The sequence below is a fragment of the Gouania willdenowi genome, chromosome 21 (assembly GCF_900634775.1).
Source record: "Gouania willdenowi chromosome 21, fGouWil2.1, whole genome shotgun sequence".
In the NCBI taxonomy this organism is placed as follows: Eukaryota; Metazoa; Chordata; class Actinopteri; order Blenniiformes; family Gobiesocidae; genus Gouania; species Gouania willdenowi.
Genome location: NC_041064.1, coordinates 25,206,166 through 25,226,533, shown reverse-complemented (window position 1 = coordinate 25,226,533; position 20,368 = coordinate 25,206,166). Strand labels below are relative to the sequence as shown.

The 20,368-nt window shown below is 38.6% G+C and overlaps 1 long non-coding RNA gene and 1 pseudogene across 1 annotated transcript; one reads left to right on the top strand and one right to left on the bottom strand.

Moving 5' to 3' along the window:
• Positions 1–403: 403 nt before the first annotated feature.
• On the top strand, positions 404–2,464 carry LOC114454800 (uncharacterized). Its single transcript, XR_003672629.1, has 5 exons — positions 404–548; positions 1,448–1,517; positions 1,665–1,756; positions 1,892–2,043; positions 2,365–2,464. It is a non-coding gene; the product is annotated as an uncharacterized LOC114454800 (long non-coding RNA).
• A 1,828-nt stretch (positions 2,465–4,292) lies between these two features.
• On the bottom strand, positions 4,293–19,580 carry LOC114455687 (cysteine/serine-rich nuclear protein 3-like; annotated as a pseudogene).
• Between the last annotated feature and the right edge of the window lie 788 nt (positions 19,581–20,368).

Sequence of the window (20,368 nt, the reverse complement as noted above, 5' to 3'; positions counted from 1 at the left end):
TTGATCAACAGTGGATTCTTTTCTGATACAGCGCTGATATGAAGCTGTACAGACACAGATGACCCAAAAAATAATGCATTCTTTAATTTTAAGTAACTTAAAAGTTACCTTTTCATGTAACTCATTAGTTTTTGCGGTAAGTAATCAAAATAGTAACTGAGTTCATTTGTGAATGAAGTAACTAGTAACAGTAACTAGTTACGTTTTTTCAGTAACTAGAACAACACTGGTTGTGACAGAAGTGTGACTGAGTTCAGAAAAAATATTGTAGCAACGTTTTTAGTAAGAATTTTTACTGGTTCTTGCAGCTAAAATTCACCAGAATGCAGGAATTTGCATGTCTTTTGTTAAAACATTTCTGGGGGGAGGACCCCCATGACCTTTCCCCTCAATTCTAGGAGAGGCTTTAACATGTAAATGAAAATGCTGTGAGCTATACACATGCAAATCAGGGTAGCAGGGGAACTTCTACTGAGCTTCAGTACAAACCACATCTTCATCGCAGCTGTGGAGTTCAGCTCAGACGTGACCGATGAAGATCAAGGAGGGTAAGTGTTATTATATTAGATTTGTTTTTGGTCAGTGTGACTATTTTTCATGTGTATTAGTGTTTTTTTTCAATGCTAATAAGCATTGGTCTAATCTGAAGTCACATGTTCAAAACTCTGAACACGGTCTGCAAATCTCTCAGTCCATGTGGACTAAACTGTGACTCATTTTTCATTGTTTTCACACAAAACACAATCACTGACCACAGTCAACAACATTCATCAACTCTTTTCTCACTCACTAGTTTTAATTATTAATATTATAATTAGTTCACCACCTGCAAAACACTAAACGTTTACAGCACATTTTTAAAATGCTAACACACTTTGTTCAAAACACATCAGCTAAATGAAATATATTGATTATAGTATTTTGTGTTTTATATAACTGTACCCTATAGATTATTTTTTTGTTTACAGTAATTTTTATGTTTTTTTTGTGCAAAGATCTTATTTTGTATTAAAATACTGATTTACCTGACAATGTATTGCTCTTTGTTGTTAGTATTTAGTAGTTCAGTGTGCTCAGAGTGACTAGATGAGATTATTTGTTAGTGTTGTGGTTGAATGAGCTTCATTTGAGACGTGTATGAAGTGTTTTGTTGGTGAGAAACACTTTTGGAGATGAGAGTAATTGTTAAGCTGAGACGACTGATGGATATGCAGGCTGTGTTTAGACTTTTGAACATGTGACTTCAGTTTCAACCAATACTTGTTAGCAATCGGAAAAAAAAAACTCTAATAGAGTGGAAGGGTCCCAACCCACAGGTTGAGAACCACTTGTGTATTGCATGTCGAAGAATCCATGTACTATGGCTAGATTGTATGTCCAAGCATGTATTTATGTCTCTCCTCTACATTGCACACATTTGATCACCACTGTATTTATATCCATACAGGGCTTGGTCCGTCATACATATACTGTAGAAGCCTCACAGAGCTGCAATGGAAGGTCTAGCCAGAGGACAAGTATGTTTTTTGTCTTTTTCCCTCTGAATTGGCACTGTTTGTGAAAATTACAAAACACAGTTAGTTAGATTTTTTTTTTTTTTTTTTTTTTTGTAACATGTTTTGCTGAATGATGAGTATCTTCTACCTCCACCACCACCACCACAGATTCTGTTCTGATCACAATGAAAAAGTGACCATGGCTGTGATGGGGGCCATTTAAGATGCTGAGCCACACTGGGGCACAAGCCAAGTTAGAAGTAAGTCTGATCACATTAATCTGGGGACTAAATTTAATGTATTTGAGTGATCATTATCCTTTTCAGATGCCTTAAAATAATACATTTAGTATGAATTCATGACATAGTATTTGTGTTGTCATTTTCATTCACTAGGAGCCTGCAACATGGCTTTAGAATCCTACGAGGCCAATGAGGAGCAGGACCTGAATGGGACCAAGGAGGATGTAAAGAGTAGGAAGACTCTTACCACCAGGAGAGATCCAATGTTATTGCCGTGCTCCATACTGCTGCATTTATTGATCATGGTATTTATCAATCACCTGTAAACAAAGTGTATACAGGCTATTTCTAAAGTGACTCTTTAAGACATTTTAATTGCCTGCGACAAGCTGTTGAGCTAAGGTTAATGCATCAATAAACCAATTGGAACAACAATTAATATCAGCAATGGATTTGTTTCTGTTATCATTTATTGTCATAATTTAAGGACCCATAATTGTTTTGTTACATTGTGTTAGCCAAGAAATGTATGGGATTAAATATTTAAAGTGGGTCTTGTGTTCATGTTAGGACAGCTGAAATAAAAATGGTCAGGATACTGACCTCTCTTCCCATTTGTCACACAGCTTTTCAAGGAATGGGTCAAAGTGGGACAGAGGATCCTCTCTCCAGAAGAAAAAACTGTTTACAAATTTGCCTCTACCAAAGTGGCGAGCAACACAGCTGTCAGAGATGATGGAAACCTGCCAGAAAGCACTGGGCAATAACAGAAAAAAAAGTGTTGAGCCAAGATCCACTTACTTATGCACAGACTCTGGACACTTTTCAAAAAGGCTCCGCCCTAATTCAGATAAAACATCTATCTGTCTGCATGTGAGTGAGGTGGAAGAAGACTCAGATAGAGATGTTTAAAATTTTGTTTGTGTGATATATGTGTGTGTGTGTGTTTCTTTTTCTAACTCATTCTAATTTTATTGTGATAGAATAAAATGTTATGTGCACTAAGTGATTTTTGTTTTTAATATTTATCTTGATAGTCTCTATCTTCAATGTAGATCTGCCATTTTTGATGAGACAATTGGTACAGAGGGGAAAAAGTGGACCTAGTATAGAGTTAGGGACACTGCATTTAACTGTCCTGGGTATGGTGAGTCACCCAATGGGCCATGAATTGTATATCGTACTTTGGATATGACCGGGGAGAGTATCGGTGCAGTATTCGGAATCAAAATACTAGTGGTGTTCGGACTTCGGATATGACCGGGGAGAGTATCGGTGCAGTATTCGGAATCAAAATACTAGTGGTGTTTGGACTTCGGATATGACCGGGGAGAGTATCGGTGCAGTATTCGGAATCAAAATACGAGTGGTGTTCGGACTTCGGATATGACCGGGGAGAGTATCGGTGCAGTATTCGGAATCAAAATACTAGTGGTGTTCGGACTTCGGATATGACCGGGGAGAGTATCGGTGCAGTATTCGGAATCAAAATACTAGTGGTGTTCGGACTTCGGATATGACCGGGGAGAGTATCGGTGCAGTATTCGTAATCAAAATACTAGTGGTGTTCGGACTTCGGATATGACCGGGGAGAGTATCGGTGCAGTATTCGGAATCAAAATACTAGTGGTGTTCGGACTTCGGATATGACCGGGGAGAGTATCGGTGCAGTATTCGGAATCAAAATACTAGTGGTGTTCGGACTTCGGATATGACCGGGGAGAGTATCGGTGCAGTATTCGGAATCAAAATACTAGTGGTGTTCGGACTTCGGATATGACCGGGGAGAGTATCGGTGCAGTATTCGGAATCAAAATACTAGTGGTGTTCGGACTTCGGATATGACCGGGGAGAGTATCGGTGCAGTATTCGGAATCAAAATACTAGTGGTGTTCGGACTTCGGATATGACCGGGGAGAGTATCCGGGAAGAATTGAACTCCGGGATATGGCAAGTATAAAAGTGTTCCCATATCCGGAGTTTGACATGCTCCGAACATGACATCGACTTCAACTGCTGTTCGGAGAGTATCCCAGGTGGATATCACCGTATTTGACTCATATCTTGGAATATTCGGGGTTCGATTCTTGGGCTTTTTGCGCAGTGTTACATGTCTCTCTCTCTCTCTTGATAAAGCGTGTACTGCAGTGTCACCGATTGGAAAACACTGAGAATAAACTGTCATAATGAAAACATGACAAAGTCATTTAACTAACTTGTTCATAAACGATGGTGTCAAGACTTCTCATTTTGATGACAATGGCAGTTTCATTGACATGAAGACTTGCTTTTGAGGAATGGACTATCCATTTTGAGCAAGTGACATGCTTTGCAGGTTATCCACTAGGTTTTGCAGTTTACACTAATTGTTTTGAGAAATGCACTAAATGCTGCGCAAATGTTAATTGTGATGTGAGAAAAGCAAAGCGACTGAGAAAAACTGTATTACAACGTTGGTGAAAATTAAACAAGTTCTTTCAAAAACAAAATCCATTATTAAACTTTTAATCTTAAAATCATGCAAAAATGAAAACAAAAATGCAGTTGGCTTTATCTACTCTTTAAAAGCCAAACACTGAAAACTGAGTGAGCTGCAGTCTAACATGAAGCAACTTTCCTCCTCATCCTCCTCATCCTCATTATCTTAATCTTTTTCCTCATCATCATCCAGCGGCTCCTCCATCTCCTCTGCAGCATGGAGGTGCATGCTGGTCGTCTGTGGAACGGTGTCAGAGAGGGAATACTCCAATGTGTGCTGGGACTGGGTGAACAGGTTTGGAGGCCCCAAGTCACTGGTCTCACTGTGGAAACCGTTGGTCGGGGTGGGTTGCTGCTGCTCGCGGCTCTTCTCCAGTTCAAGCTTCATGATGGTGTCCAAAAAGTGGTTTTGGGCCTGGTCGTGATTGAAATCTACCCTTCCAGCTGAGTTACTGCAGCCCTCTTTAGTGCAGTCGCACAGAGACGTGTGAGTCACCTAAAGAAGCAAAAATATTCAGCATATAACAACCACACTTAACATCCATTCAGTTTATGTGATCGTTCCTTTAAAACAGGGACGCATTTATGTGTAATATAGAGCAGTTTCTCAAATGGGGGTACGTGATGGCACTACACGGGGTATGAAATATTGGAAAATTTGTCCCACACCAGGCAGGGGATGACTGGAAACAATAAAACTATAGAAATAAATCAATTCAGGAGGCAATAAATACTGTTTCATTCCACTTATTGACAATAGGATTCTTTATAATGTTCATCACTTGTTGATCCCATTAAGTTGTTTTTCATTGTATTCTAAGTAAAATATTGTAGTCAGAGAAAGAGGGTACATGAATTTAAAAATAAAAAAGGAGGTACTTGAGAGAAAAAAATTGAGAACCACTGATTTAGAGGAATTATGTGGAATTGTTTGTGAGAAGTTCTTATCACAATTTGCAATTAAAAATGACTGCATTCATGTGATAAAAACAAAAAAACACTGGAAGTGCCTAAAAATATTGTAGAGTTTCATTAAATTGGAGAATTTCAGTCATCTACAACTAGATTATTTGGTAATTTACACAATAATTCATGTTTTCTGTCATTTTTACTGTCTCTTGCGGGCCAAATTGGATGCTCTAAAGGGCCGGATTTGCCTACCCAAAACTTGAGTTTCACACATGCTCTAAAAGTTGAGGAGGACTCACTTGGCACGGGATGCCTGCAGCGCTGCACGCACACGTCTCCGGGTAACAGAACAGTATACAATCACAGCCACAGTGCTGTCTGGACATACGAATGGCCTGAAGTTCATATTTCTCTTTCATGTCTATCCTCACTCCAGACGAGCGCAGCAGCGTGCACCGCTTTTTGGTGGTCAGCATTGGCAGGAAGAAGTATTCGTCCACCTCTGTGTTGTCCACATCAATCTCATCATCAGAGATGTCGTCTACTGTGAGCATGTTGGCCTCCTCTGACTCCACTGTACCATTCTTAGTCAACTGAAAACCAGACAAAACATTGTTCAAGTACTCTCTAACTCAATGCAGTAGAGGGCTTTAACCTGCCAGCATGTCTCAACAATATTATTTCTATTTTTTATAAATCAAACTGTTCATAGAAAGCTAACCTTTACCCTGAGTTTGAATGAGTTGAGTTTTTCTTCCTTCAAATGCTCTCGCAGCATTTCTTTGTGGATCCGCTCCTGTTCCAGGGCAAACTCATCCAGTGAGTACTGTCTGATCCAGCTGTGCCTGTCAGACATGCCAAGCGTGCTGCCGCCCTCACTGGGAACACTGGTGAATCCCTGCTGCCGTTTAAAGTAGTAAACAGTCACATTCTCGAAATGCACCTTCCTCGTCCTCCGGGGCTTCTCCTTCTTCAGAATGGAGTCAGCTGCAAAGCAAAGGAAGCATTAGGTCACTGTTAATTAAATGTCTCGATTAACTTAAAGCTGTTACCCCCAAAAATGTGTTATTAGATAAAATCATTGTGAGTACCTCATAAATCAATGAATCAAACATTGTCTACTATAAAAATAAATGGAAAAGGGTAGAAATTGTCTCTTGAAAGTTTGCTTTTATTTCGACCCTAAACACACATTTGTTGACATTTTCATGCGTTGCATTGTGGGATATGGAGTCGCGGAGTATTCTGATATCACGTAGGAGTACAGGGAACAAACTCAAACAAAAAAATCCAAGCGATCCCTGTCCTTCTTGTCTGGTGAAGAAAAACAAGAAATCCCACTAAAAATCTGTATGCATCCATTTACAAGACTCCACATCCCACAATGCAATGTGCTAAAACATGATTAGATTTTATGGATTGAAATGTAATCAAAACTCACGTGATCATGTGGTCTTATGTATTGATCACATCAAATCTGTCTGTGTTTACAAACATTTATTCCATCTCATATCAGTTTGATCGATGATAATTGAATCTTTAAAAAATACATAAACTCTTATCCTCTATATATTAGTCGACTATACAGTATCTGTAACAGATTTAATAGACTAAAATCTTAATGTCATTTAGTTTACTAAAACTATAACTGAAATCATAGTCCTGATGACTACATTTGATAACACTTTACTTGAAGTTTTATACATAAGGCTGACATTATGATGTCATTATTTTGACCCTAACCCCTAACCTTAACCCTACCTAACCCCACTAGATCCTCCACCTAATACAAAAAATGCCAACATAGCTCCAAAGGTGTCATAATTTAGTGAACGACAAATAACGACAGCCTTATTCATGCTAATGAGAGATAATGACATCGTAATGTCAGCCTTAATTATAAAACATCAAGTTAAGTGTTACCCTAAATTTGGACTAAAACTACATTGTATTTTGGTCAACAGACTATACTAAAACTAAATCACAATTTGCGGTCTGTTTCACCCGTATCATCTAACGGAGTTATCTGCTTTTGCATTAGGACTCTTTATATAAAAAAATGCAGATTAGAATTTCACCAAACAAGCATTTGTTGCTCACTTAGTTGAAGCAAACTTATTCCACTTATTCCATTTTTACCATGTATTTTGGATTTGTTTTCCTTAAGAAATCATGACACAGTTCTCTTGTTGTCAATAGTTGACGTTGCCACACTATAGACTCAGACACTCACGGATAAATGGGTCTGAGGTGGACGGGTTGACGCTCTCGCTGAAGGATACCTCATCATCAGACTCCCGCACGGAGGAACACGGGGAGGAGGAGGCTTCCACCTCCTCAAATTCCCTCTTTCGTGTTCCACTCACGGCGTTTAGCCTCCGAATCTGAAACCAAGAGAGAGCAGAGGGGCCACACTTTATCTAAATATACAGTTTAGGGCCTTCATAATCCTCAGCACACACATTAGCAGCTAAAACAGAAGCAGAACGCTGATAATTACACACTATACATCAGCCTTACAGAAAAGTTAAAATTAAGATTGAGAAGTTGAAAAAAAATAAATAAACTGAAGCAGCTTGTCTTGTAATGCTAGAATAACAATCATTAAACATGGGATGAGATGTTAATTGTCCTTTGTGTCAAAAGATGGCAGTAACATGATATTTACCAATTCAGAATGGCTTGGGGGCTGTCTCTTAAATATGGGAAACATAATCAGTAATGTTCCTTTGAATGAATGAATCAAAATCAAATCAAAATCAGTGGGTGTTTTGGTCTTTTAAACACTAGACACACTCATTAAAGGTGGCCAGCTAAAGGATGATGAAGCCTGAGATTGTGTCCCAAAACTGTTTCCTGCTCTCTCCTGTCTGCTGCTTCTAGCCAGTCACAGTTGTTCTGTGCGCTTTAATCCTTTTCTCCCAAGGTAGTGTGTTCTTTTTTACCTCCTCCTTTCATGTTCTGCGCTTTCATCTTTACCGATGAAGATCTAGTCTTTTGTCTCTTCCTTAAATGTTCTTAGTGACATGGGTGCCAGTGTTGATGCGCGCATCAACTGCAGGGCACATTTCCAGTAATCTATCCAGCCATGCATTTGTTTGTAATTACAATCACCTAATACTCTTAAACATGTTCATAAATGATTCCTTACCGCTTTAGCACCGAAAGAATATCTGTAATATTGTGTGAATATCTGTAAAAGTTACATTTTATTATTAGCTCTGTCTGCTAGCTTAGTATATCTTCTTCACTGCTAGATATGCTGCATGCCAACCGACCACTGGGTTCCTAGCGCCATCTGCTGGATGAAACATATATTTGACGTAAATACAGTACACTGGTTAAAATGGAATATCTATTATGAAATAACTAATATCTTTCACATTTTTCATGTTGTAGGCTTGTTAATTACTGAAGCTTCTGAGTTTTCTGGTTTTACCCCTTGGTCATGTTTATTTTACTTTTAAATGTGACCAGCAATGGCACAAGAACACCTCACAGGTTTAGCAATAATAAGTATTAACCATCAGGTAGGAAAAGAGATAACTTACAATGATGTCATAAATGACTTTTCATCTCAGAAAGCAAGAAAGATACAATTTTGAAGAACCTAACCAAAGCATTGAACAAATATTGCACCATATTTATATCCATTTTATTTTAATTTTTCATTCTTTATTTTGACATCTTTTGTTTAAAAATATTGTCTGCACTGTTTTTTTGAAGAAGCTTTTACCAGTATGTTTATTGTTAAAGTAATGGGTATTGCAGCTCTACAATACATTTGGTTAAGTGTCCAACTATGTATGCACCAAAAGAATGTAAAATTCTGAAACACAAAAGCTAAATATAGTGAATAATGACCCCTATGTCATAATGTTTACTGTTTGTAGTGTACTATTTTACATTATTATATACCAGTACAGTGCCCGTCGGAAGTATGCATTTATGTGGGAGCATAAGGGTTATATTTGCGGGTGCAAAATGTGGGTGCAATTTTCCTGGTTTAATTCTATGGGATATGAGCATGATAAATGTGTTTGTTGTTTTGTTTTTTTTTTACTCACTTTTATATTTTTTTGTTTGGTGTATTTTTCTGCATTGTATGTTTTTTGGAGTCATTGTGTATTTTTGTATCTTTCTGTTGTGTTTTTGTGCATTTTTTGTATAACTATCGTTTTTGTTGCCATTGTAGTGATTCTGGAATCCTTTTGTGTATTTTTTGTATAAATATTGTTTAGTTTTTGTTTTATTTTACTCATTTAGTATATTTTTATTATAAATACTGTGTGTGTCTCTCTCTACATCCATCTAGTGCAGTGGGAGAATAAGTACAGTTGTCATTTATGGCCAAATGAGAATGTGTTTGAAGAATGGATGTACAAAGACGTGTACATACTCTGTAGTATTATAAAGGGATTTATTTGCAGGTGCAAAGTGAAATAGTGTGTGCAACTTCCCTGGTTTAATTTTATGGGACATGTGTATGACAAATGTGTTTGTCATACAAAATTTTTACATTTTTTCTTTTGTTTGATGTATTCTTCTGTAATGTATGTTTTTGGAGTCATTGTGTATTTTTGTATCTTTCTGTTTTTCTTTTTGTGCATTTTTTGTTCAATTATTGTTTTTTGTTGCCAATGTAGTGGTTCTGGAATCATTTTGTGTGTTTTTGTATCTCTTTTAGTGTAGTTTTGTGCATTTCTATTGTTGTTTTGTGTACTTTTGTATAAATATTGTTTAGTTTTTATTTTACTCATTTAGTATATTTTTATTATAAATCCATCTCCTCCGTACACGCGCATCAGCCGTGTGTCTACATCCATCTACTCCGTGCACGCGCATCAGCCGTGTGTCTACATCCATCTACTCCGTGCACGCGAACAACCGTGTGTGTCTACATCCATCTACTCCGTGCACGCGCATCAGCCGTGTGTTTGTGTCTACATCCATCTCCTCCGTGAACGCGCATCAAATAAATAAATACCTTGTGTGTTCCCGTGAATGTTTGAGACGCTGATAACCAAACTCCATAGACATTGTAGCGCCAATCAGAAAAGTAACAAAACTACGCAAAACAAAACGTAAAGCTCCACACTACATGAGTGAGTAAGTAAATTAAAGTATTATCTACAATTCGGCTGTCTTTTTTTAAAACACAAAACTAATTTTTCACCTTTGAACCGAGTGGACAGCGCTTAGCTTCCATGCACGGCACCACAGAGAATCTGCAGTTTTCCAGTGAACTCTAAAAGACTCATTACTCACTCTATTCAGAGAGCAAAGTGTCTCGGTCTAAACTATCTTCTTCTCTATTGCTCGTGTGTTTACAGCTGCTTAGCTGGCTAAGTTGGCTCTGGCTGCACACGTGACTCTTACTCTTACTCTTGAGCTGTGCAGTGCAGATGGTGCGCTAGCGCCCCCTCACACCCTGAGGTCAAAAGTTGAATAGGTTTCATATCGGGGCCGTCCAGAAGTGAAATAATATTTAAATAAACATTTTGAAATGACCAAATGACTCCAAAATAACAGATACACACACTCGGGGTATTTGGAACCCGTCGACCGAGTTTCAGGTCGAACTGGCACCGCTGTCGGGGAGATATTTGCCACACACACACACACACACACACACACACACACACACACACACACACACACACACACACACACACACACACACACACACACACACACCTTAAAACAATTAAACAAATTTAAGTAGATGTGATAAGTCACTTTAACCCCAGTCTAAATGTAATTAATCCAGCCTCACTCCATTACAGACCAGACTTTATCTTTAAACTATTACCACCATTATGTACAAGTATATATATAAAGCACATTTAAACCCTGCTTAAGATGATAAAATAAAATAAAAAAGTATCTCAAACACACAACGTGATGGAATAAACTTTTTTTAAAAGTCCAAGCATTCTATCATTTTGTTCTAGTGTTTTCTTTACTACTACATCTTTGTTTTTTTGTGTATTTTTTAGTCTTTTTACTTGTTGGACATTGAAGCAAAACATAAAAAAGGTATAAATTATGATCAAACTTAAGCATAAAACACACGTGAATCATAAAACTTAGTTACTAATTTGTTCAAGAAATGTCTTTGGAATCATTAATATCAACTTTTAGCCTCAAACAGGTGAAATAAACCATTTACATTTGAATGTCCCCATTTTGAACTAAAAAATCCAAGTAAAGTGTGAGAAAACATAATAATAATAATAATAATAATAATAATAATAATAATAATAATAATAATAATAATAATAATAATAATAATAAAAAAATCCTTACGGGAACAATAGGGCCAAAAACCCCACCTCATTTTTTCATGAAGATTTATGTTTAAAATAATAATGATTTGTCATTACTATTAACTTTTAGTTTAGTGTAAGTTCATTTATTAGTTGATAAAAACATTAAATTTTAAAATTATATCAAGAAACAAAACAATAAAAGAAGAAGAAAATAACTATCAATATTCAGTCAAATGACTCAGTTCCACCGTATAAAAAAATCAAATTGTGCAACATTGAATTGCCTTTGAAACGATATATCACACAACTATTTCCCCATAAAGTTGGAAATTTACAGAAATAGAGGTGGGCCCCTGGGCTGCATTTAAAAAAAAAAAACAAAGTGAGTAGCGTTTTGAGTTCGGTAGTCCGGCCTGATAAAAATCAGTCTTTCGGTCAGTTTTGTAACCAGTGGATGGCGGTAATCAATCAATCAATCAATCAATCAATCTTTATTTGTATAGCGCCAAATCATAACCAATGGTATCTCAAGGCACTTTACAGTAGAGCAGTCTTAAGGACGGACTCTTCATTTTATGGATACACACATATGCATATATACGTATATACACATACATATGTATCCCACACCCAACATGAATTCATCATGGCGGCAAGGAAAACCTTCTGTTAAGCAGCAGGAACCTTGTGTGGATCCCATCCCTATGATGAACAGCCATCCACGTTATGCTGTGTTGGGTGTGTGCAGAGAAAAGGGTGGAGACAGAGCCGCTGAGTCTCTGTAACTCCACACTGAGGATCCCACGGACCTGCAAGACAAAAGCCAGAAGGAGTACAGGAGCAAACACACAAGGGAAGAAGCAGACATAGAGGGAGTGTTTGAAAGAGGAATGGGACCCTCTCCGGTCCCTCTCTAACCTAAATGACCTCTCTCTTAACGCCCTCTCCAACCTCTCTCCAACCGAGCATGCCAGACCCCCCCCCCCCCCCCCCGGCAGTCTATGCCTATTGCATCTTAATTATGAGCTATGAGCTGGTTCCTAACTAAAAGCTTTATCAAAGAGGAATGTTTTGAGCCTAACCTTAAAGGTAGAGAGGGTGTCTGCCCCCCGAACCGTGGTTGGTAGATGGTTCCAGAGAAGTGGGGCCTGATAACTGAAAGCTCTTCCTCCTATACTACTTTTAGAGATGAATGGAACAACGAGTAGTCCAGCATTTTGAGAGTGTAGTGTTCTGGGGGGATTGTATGGCACTACAAGCTCCTTGAGATAGACTGGTGCCTGTCCATTTAGGGCTTTATAAGTGAGAAGAAGAATCTTGAATTCTATTCTATATTTTATGGGAAGCCAATGCAGAGAGGCTAATACAGGAGTAATGTGATCTCTTCTCCTAGTTTTAGTCAGTACACGTGCTGCAGCATTTTGAACCAGCTGAAGTGTCTTAAGCGACTTGCTCGGGCAGCCTGCTAAAAGAGAATTACAATAATCCAGTCTAGAGGTAACAAAAGCATGGACTAGTTTTTCGGCGTCGCCCTGAGACAGGATAGATCTGATTTTAGCAATGTTACGGAGATGAAAGAAGGCAGTTCTTGAAGTTTGTTTTATGTGAGAGTTGAAGGATAAGTCCTGATCAAATAGAACCCCAAGGTTTCTAACAGTTGTGCTTTGTGCCAGAGTAATGCCATCTAGGGCAGTTAGGCTAGCATAGGTTTCTCTAAGGTGTCGCGGGCCCAGTACAATGGCCTCAGTCTTGTCTGAGTTGAGAAGAAGAAAATTTTGGTCCATCCAGGCCCTAATGTCCTTTAGACAGGCCTCAAGTTTAGATAGCTGATTTGTCTCACCTGGCTTCATTGATACATACAGTTGGGTATCATCAGCATAGCAGTGGAAGTTAACAGAGTATTTTCTCATAACATTACCAAGGGGGATCATATAGATACAGAAGAGGATTGGACCTAGCACAGAGCCCTGAGGAACCCCGTAGCTTACTTTAGTGTACACAGAAGACTTATTATTCACGTGTACAAACTGGTACCTATCAGATAGGTAGGACTTAAACCAGTTTAGGGCAGTCCCTGTGATTCCAAGTAATTTCTCTAATCTCTCTAGTAGAATATAGTGATCTATAGTGTCAAAAGCTGCACTAAGATCTAATAAAACCAGCACTGAGAGTCGTCCTTCATCTGAAGCCCAGAGTAGATCATTAGTTACTTTAACTAAAGCAGTCTCTGTGCTGTGTTGAGCTCTAAAACCTGACTGGAAGTCCTCGAACAGGCTGTTGTTTTGAAGAAATTCACAGAGCTGAGCTGCCACAACTTTCTCAAGAATCTTTGAAATAAAAGGAAGATTGGATATAGGCCTGTAGTTTGCTAAAGTGCTGGAATCAAGAGTAGGTTTTTTGAGAAGGGGTTTGATTACAGCTACTTTAAAGGACTGTGGCACGTAGCCTATTGATAGGGATATATTTATTGTCTCCAACAAAGATGGGCAGACTAGGGGAATAACTTCTTTAAACAGCTTAGTTGGGATCGGATCTGAAAGGCAGGTCGATGGTTTGGAGGATGAAATAATAGAGTTAAGTTCCTGAAGTCCTATATGTGTGAAACAGTTTAGGTTAGGCCTATTTACATTTAATGGTACAGCAGGCCCAGGTGAAGGCAGGGAGTGGCTAATTTTATCTCTAATCTTGTGAATTTTATCGTTAAAAAATGTCATAAAGTCCTCACAGCTGAGGGCTAGAGGAATCATGGGCTCAATAGAGCTCTGACTTTGTGTTAGCCTGGCTACAGTGCTGAAAAGGTACCTCGGATTATTTTTATTTTCTTCAATTAGTGAGGAGTAGTATGTAGATCGACTATGTCGTAAGGCTGTCATGTATTTACTATGGCTTTCTTGCCAAAGTATTCGTGACTCCTCTGTTTTATTGGAGCGCCACATTCTCTCTAATTTACGGGTTGTTTGTTTGAGTGTGTGAGTTTCAGAGCTAAACCACGGAGCTTTCCTCTGACGTTTAATAGTTTTTTCCCTCAATGGGGCAATTGAGTCCAAGGTGGATTTTAGTAGACTAGCAGAGCTATCGACAAGCAGATCCAGTTGAGAGGGGTTATAATTAATATCATAGTTATTTATTGGATGGTGCACTGAGTTTAAGGCAGCAGGAATGGCCTCTTTAAATTTAGCCACAGCACTGTTGGATAGATTTCTACTTGTAACTATTTTATTGCACAGTGCGAGATCCTCTAGGATAATGTTAAAAGATATTAAAAAGTGATCTGATAGCAGAGGATTTTCAGGGTAGACTTTTAGTTCATTAATATCAAGGCCATATGTTAGAACAAGATCAAGAGTATGATTTAAACGATGAGTAGCTTCATTAATAGTTTGAGAAAAGCCAACTGAGTCTATTAGGGACATAAAGGCTGAGCTCAGGCTATCACTATCTTTGTCCACATGGATATTAAAATCTCCTACTATCAGTATTTTATCAGAACTGAGGACTAAGTTTAATATAAACTCAGAGAATTCTGATAGAAATTCAGAATAAGGGCCTGGAGGACGGTAAATTATCGCAAATAAGACTGGCTGGCAGGTTTTTGATTCGATATGAGATAAATTTAGAACCAGGCTTTCAAAGGAAGTGTAATTGGCCTTTGGTTTAGGATAGATTAGGAGAGAGGAATGATAAATAGCTGCTACACCACCTCCACGGCCTATGTCTCGTGGCATATGAGTATTTAAATGACTGGGAGGAGTGGCTTCATTTAAACTAACATATTCATCTTGATACAGCCATGTTTCAGTTAAACAGAATAAATCAAAGTTATTTTCTGAGATAAGGTAATTTACTAGTAGAGATTTGGATCTCAGTGATCTAATATTTAATAGAGCACATCTAATGGTTTTATGTTTTGGTGTTTCTAGATTTGAGATTTTAATTTTTTTCAGATTTTTATAATTGATAGCTCTTTTATTTGATTTTATGTTAAAATCATTGTGAAATATGGGTCGGGGGACAGACACCGTCTCCATAAAATAATATTCATCACCATCACAACAGTTGTCATGGCGATGAACACAGCTATCCTGATAGCAATGGGAGGGAAACTGTCCTAAGGCAAGCGCAGAGGGGCGTGGAGGACTCCACCTCTGTAACATGGTCTCATTCATGAGATGTCATAAATGTGCCATGTTTTCTGATAGTAGAGATGCTCCCTCCAAAGTAGGATGGATTCCATCTCTTCCTATCAGGTTCGGTTTTCCCCAGAAGGATCTCCAATTATCAACGAAGCCCACCTCGTTTTCTGGACACCACCTCGATAGCCAGCGGTTAAATGATGACATGCGGCTATACATGTCATCACTGGTCAGATTTGGTAAAGGACCAGAGAAAATTACGGAGTCCGACATTGTTTTAGCATAAGCACAAACTGATTCAATGTTCACTTTGGTTGCTTCCGACTGACGACGTCGGGAGTCATTAGTGCCGACATGGAGGACTATCCTATCAAACTTACGATTACTCTTTGCCAGCAACTTTAGATTTGATTCTATGTCGCCCGCTCTGGCCCCTGGGATGCACCTCACAATGCCCGCTGACTTCGCTAGCTTCACGTTTCTCACTATGGAGTCGCCAATTATCAGAGTTTGTTCCCCGGTGAGTGTGTTGTCCTCACAGAGGGGGGAGAACCTGTTTGAGACGTGAACATGGTGGTGTCCCGAGCGGCTTTTTGACCTTCGACTATGCTTACCACGGACAGTAACCCACTCATTGCTGGCCGGGGGGGAGGCTAAGCTAGAGCTAGTACGGTCCGCACCGGCTAGGTCCTGCTTGCTAGCTTCGGTTTTGGTATCAGGGGTGCGGAACCGCTTCTCCAGATTGTTGATCCTCGCCTCCATATCTAACAGTACGCTACACTTTATGCAACTACCATTGTCCCTAAAGGAGGACGAGGAGTAACTAAACATCTGACACACCGGGCAGGAGAGCGGAGGGGAGGAGAGAGAAGCCATAGGTTCTAAATTCAAGCTAAGCTAAGCTAAGGACAAAAGGAAGTTTAAAGGAAATTGTACTGCCTATAAGAGGCGAGATTGCTTTTTACTTAACCTTCGTACGTTTAACTGTACGGTAAAAATTAAAACAAGTGTTTTCAAGGCTAAAATATCAATGACAACAAGTTTGATTAGAGTTAGCAGAACACAGTAGTAGAGCGCTGCAAGCAGCGGTAGAGCGTAAACAGGAAATGATCGATACGTCACCACGATAATGCACCTTAATCAGATAAAGTTCAGTGATAGCCTCATCATTGTCTCTGGTCCAAGAGATGAACTTGGATGAAATAGAGTTCCATGCTTGAACAGTCGCTGGTTGAGCCTTGTTAAGACGTGCAGTCGTATGTTCGAGGTTGATAATATTGATCAGGCTTTGAGACCAAAATTATTTCATTCACATACCTGGAGTAAACCTATGTTTTAATATAGGTTTTTTTTTTTTCGCAGAGGTAAAACCTGCAAACACCAACTTGAGCTTAATTTGTGTTAAAGTTACATCAGAATGATAATTAAGGAGACAAAATGTGGGATTAAAAATGTAAAAAATGTTCAGTACGTCTGCTAACAGAGTTTACATGAGACCAGAATTCAGAAATGATTTGACAATCCCAAAACATGTGTAAGAATGTCCCAAGTGACACAGTTCCACATATATGGCAGTTTTTTGTAGATTGTAATTTCATTTGGAATCTCTTATAGGGTGTAATGTAAGCTCTATGTATGGCATTGAAGTGAATTAGTTATTGCGCTAGATTTTTGGAAGTTGAAGTGAGGTTGCACCAGATCTTCCTCCAATCTAAACTGCCCAGTTCCTTATTTCACACGGATTCAGTTGGTAGAACTTTAGCGCTATGCTCTATCAGTTCATGGTATATTAAAGAAACAGAGGGTCTAGTTTGGCCTGAATCTCTGTGAAGTTATTTTTTTGTAAAGTCTCTATTGATTGTATTTTGTTTTCAAGATTTGTTATTTGTCGAACTCTTGTCTTTGCTAGAGTTGAAGAGAATGAGATACAGAAACACGGATAAAACACTTTGTGGCCTCCCATAATATCTGTGGGTTAGAGCACTCTTGTGCATTAATGTCCAAAAACTATTTTAATTGGGTTTTAAGTGAACTGATAAATCCTGAGTTAATTAGTAAGGACGTATTTAGTCGCCACCTTGGTGCTTTTATTTTAATATTGGGTAAATCAATGTTGCACAGTAGTGCAGAGTGATCGGACAGTGGTCTCGGTAAAATAGTGATGAATATATTTGTGTTAATTTGTATTATTATGTAATTAAAGCTGGGCTGAGAAAAATATAATCTATCCTGGAGAATGTCTTGTGTCTAGCAGAGAAAAATGTATAATCTCTTGCATTAGCATTTTGTATATGCCAAAGATCATGCAAAGCAAGATCTTTAATAAGTGTATTCAGCAGGTTAGATGATAGATTGGCAGTAGCATCTGAATTTGATCTATCAAGAGATGGATTAAGGACTGTATTCAAATCGCCCCCCACTACAAGGGAACAATCATTTTGTTCTAATAGTGTGTTTCCAATGAAATTAAAAAGGTCTCTATCAGGCTCATTTGGACAATATATGGATGTAAAAGCTCATTTATGATTAAGATTGTTAACACGGGCAAAAGCAAGTCTTCCTTTCCCATCATTTCCAGTGACGTGTCTTTCAATGGTGTAAGTACTCAAGAACATGAGTTTTTCACATTAAGTGATAATAGATTTAATACACAAGTACACAAATTATTCAGCTACCAAGATGTATTAGTGCTAACGTAAGATGAAGCTTAACTGCGTCATCGCCCTGCCAAATGCTGTATATTTGTCCAAATACTGCTGCAATATAGAGTAAAAATATGTCTGTAAAGAGGAGGGGGTGGGGAAAACTATATACAAAAACTAACAGACCGTACAAAAAAAAAAAAAACTGTTGGTCTGCAAGAACATAAACTCAACAAATTGTGCCAGATAGTCACACAGTCATTTAAACACAAAAAATAAATACATTCGACAATACTAGAACCAGCAAAGTCAATCTGGATTGTACGTTAATGCTAAACCATCAATAGAGCCCGTTTAGAAGAACAGAAGTACTGGACTGGCAAATATATATTTAATATTGCCAATTAAATAATACAATTTCCAATGTTACCCGCTCACCAAAAAAATAAAAATAAAAAACTGCTTAAACACTAACTGCTTAAACTTTAAGAACTTATTCATGTCAGGTAAGATTCGAAGACTCATGCGTCCATGTCCGTCACGTTACCCTCTCTGTCATCCTGGAGATCCGCTTGGGCCACTGTTAATAGGCCTGGGGTTGTTACCATGGCAACCACTTCACTCTCTCCTGGACAGCCTTCTTCAGGACAGAGCTGCAGCTCTTCCTCCTGGCTGTCATTGCTGGGCTGAAGTCGGTTGTTTTCGGGGTGGCTTCGTTGGATTTATACTTCACTGGGAAGACATTCCGTGCGCCGTTAAGGATTGCCGCTCTGTCCTGCCAACAGAGCAGTCTGAAGATGAGAGTTCATGGTTTGTTGGAATTAGCCTGGCCTCCGTCATACACCCGATGCGCCCTTTCAATATCGATGTCACTGCCATCCAACGAAGGGATCCATTTAGATAGATTCTTTTTCAGGTAGCCAACTGCATCTGAACCCTCCACTGATTATGGTAAGCCGACCAGCCTTATGTTATTCCTTCGCCCCCTGTCCTCCAGGTTCGTCAACTTTGTGATAAGGAGGTCAAGCTGTGACTTTAGCTCGCTAAGCGAACGCCTATATTCCCATGCCACGGCCTGCACAGCATCCATTCGGTCCTGGGTCCTCTTAGCAGACTTGCTCACTTTATCGAGTTCATTGGTAATGCCATTCACGGCTTCAGCAGTCTTTTGTATTTCTGTTCGCATGTCATGTAAAGCTGGTACCAGGATCAAATCCACAGCATCCCTAATGGTGGAGGCAACAGCTGAATCCAGTACACCGCGTTGTTCTTTGAGCGCTAGCTTAATGCCGTTAGCAATGGCTGCATCCAGTTCTTCCTTCGAGATGGCAGATTCTTTGAAGTTTTTCTTTATAGGCGACTGTTCAGCCTCCCTTTTCCAAGCGTCTTTGGTTGAGGAAGTACTCATGATGAGATGGATGTTGAAATATTTGTTGTATAATATCGGATTATTGAAAAAAAATGACTATGCTAAGCAGAGATAGACACTACGCTGGCATCGCAGTCGAGGGATCACGTGATCCCAGCAGGAATGTCTCTTGTTTAATAAATTTACTGGTAATGTCTTGGAAACTCATGGCAAAAAATGGCAGATGGATTATAACTGTATTCAAACTAGACAATTCTCTTTTCATACTATGCAATGTATATGGTCACAATGGAATAACTCAAGTTAAAAATATGTTTTATCAGATTTATTCCAAAATTGAGTATCGACAAGGAAAACATAAAGATGCACAACTAATTATTGGAGGTGACTATAATGATGCTCCAAATGATTCAATAGATAGAATCCTGGAAAAGAACTCTCAAAGCTTCTGTTTTAAAGCTACATCTTACTGAACTGAAAAACTTCTTGTGACAGACATCGTGAATGACATTGAGTTTTTTAACCCTCGCTGTAAGGAATTTACCTGGTGTAATGCTAGATGCACTCAACACTCTAGAATAGACTCATGGTTAACATCTTCATCTTGTATACAATTTATATCTGAGGTTTCACATTTACATGCTCCATTATCTGATCACAAAATGATTTTGATTCTCATTTCTGGTTCCAAAGATAACAATAATAATCTAAGAGGATACTGGAAGCTAAATAAAAACTTACTTAAAGATACAATCTTTCAACACTTTGTGAAACAAAATGCACTAAATATTTTCAATAATGAAAAGTTAAATAATATTCAAAAATGG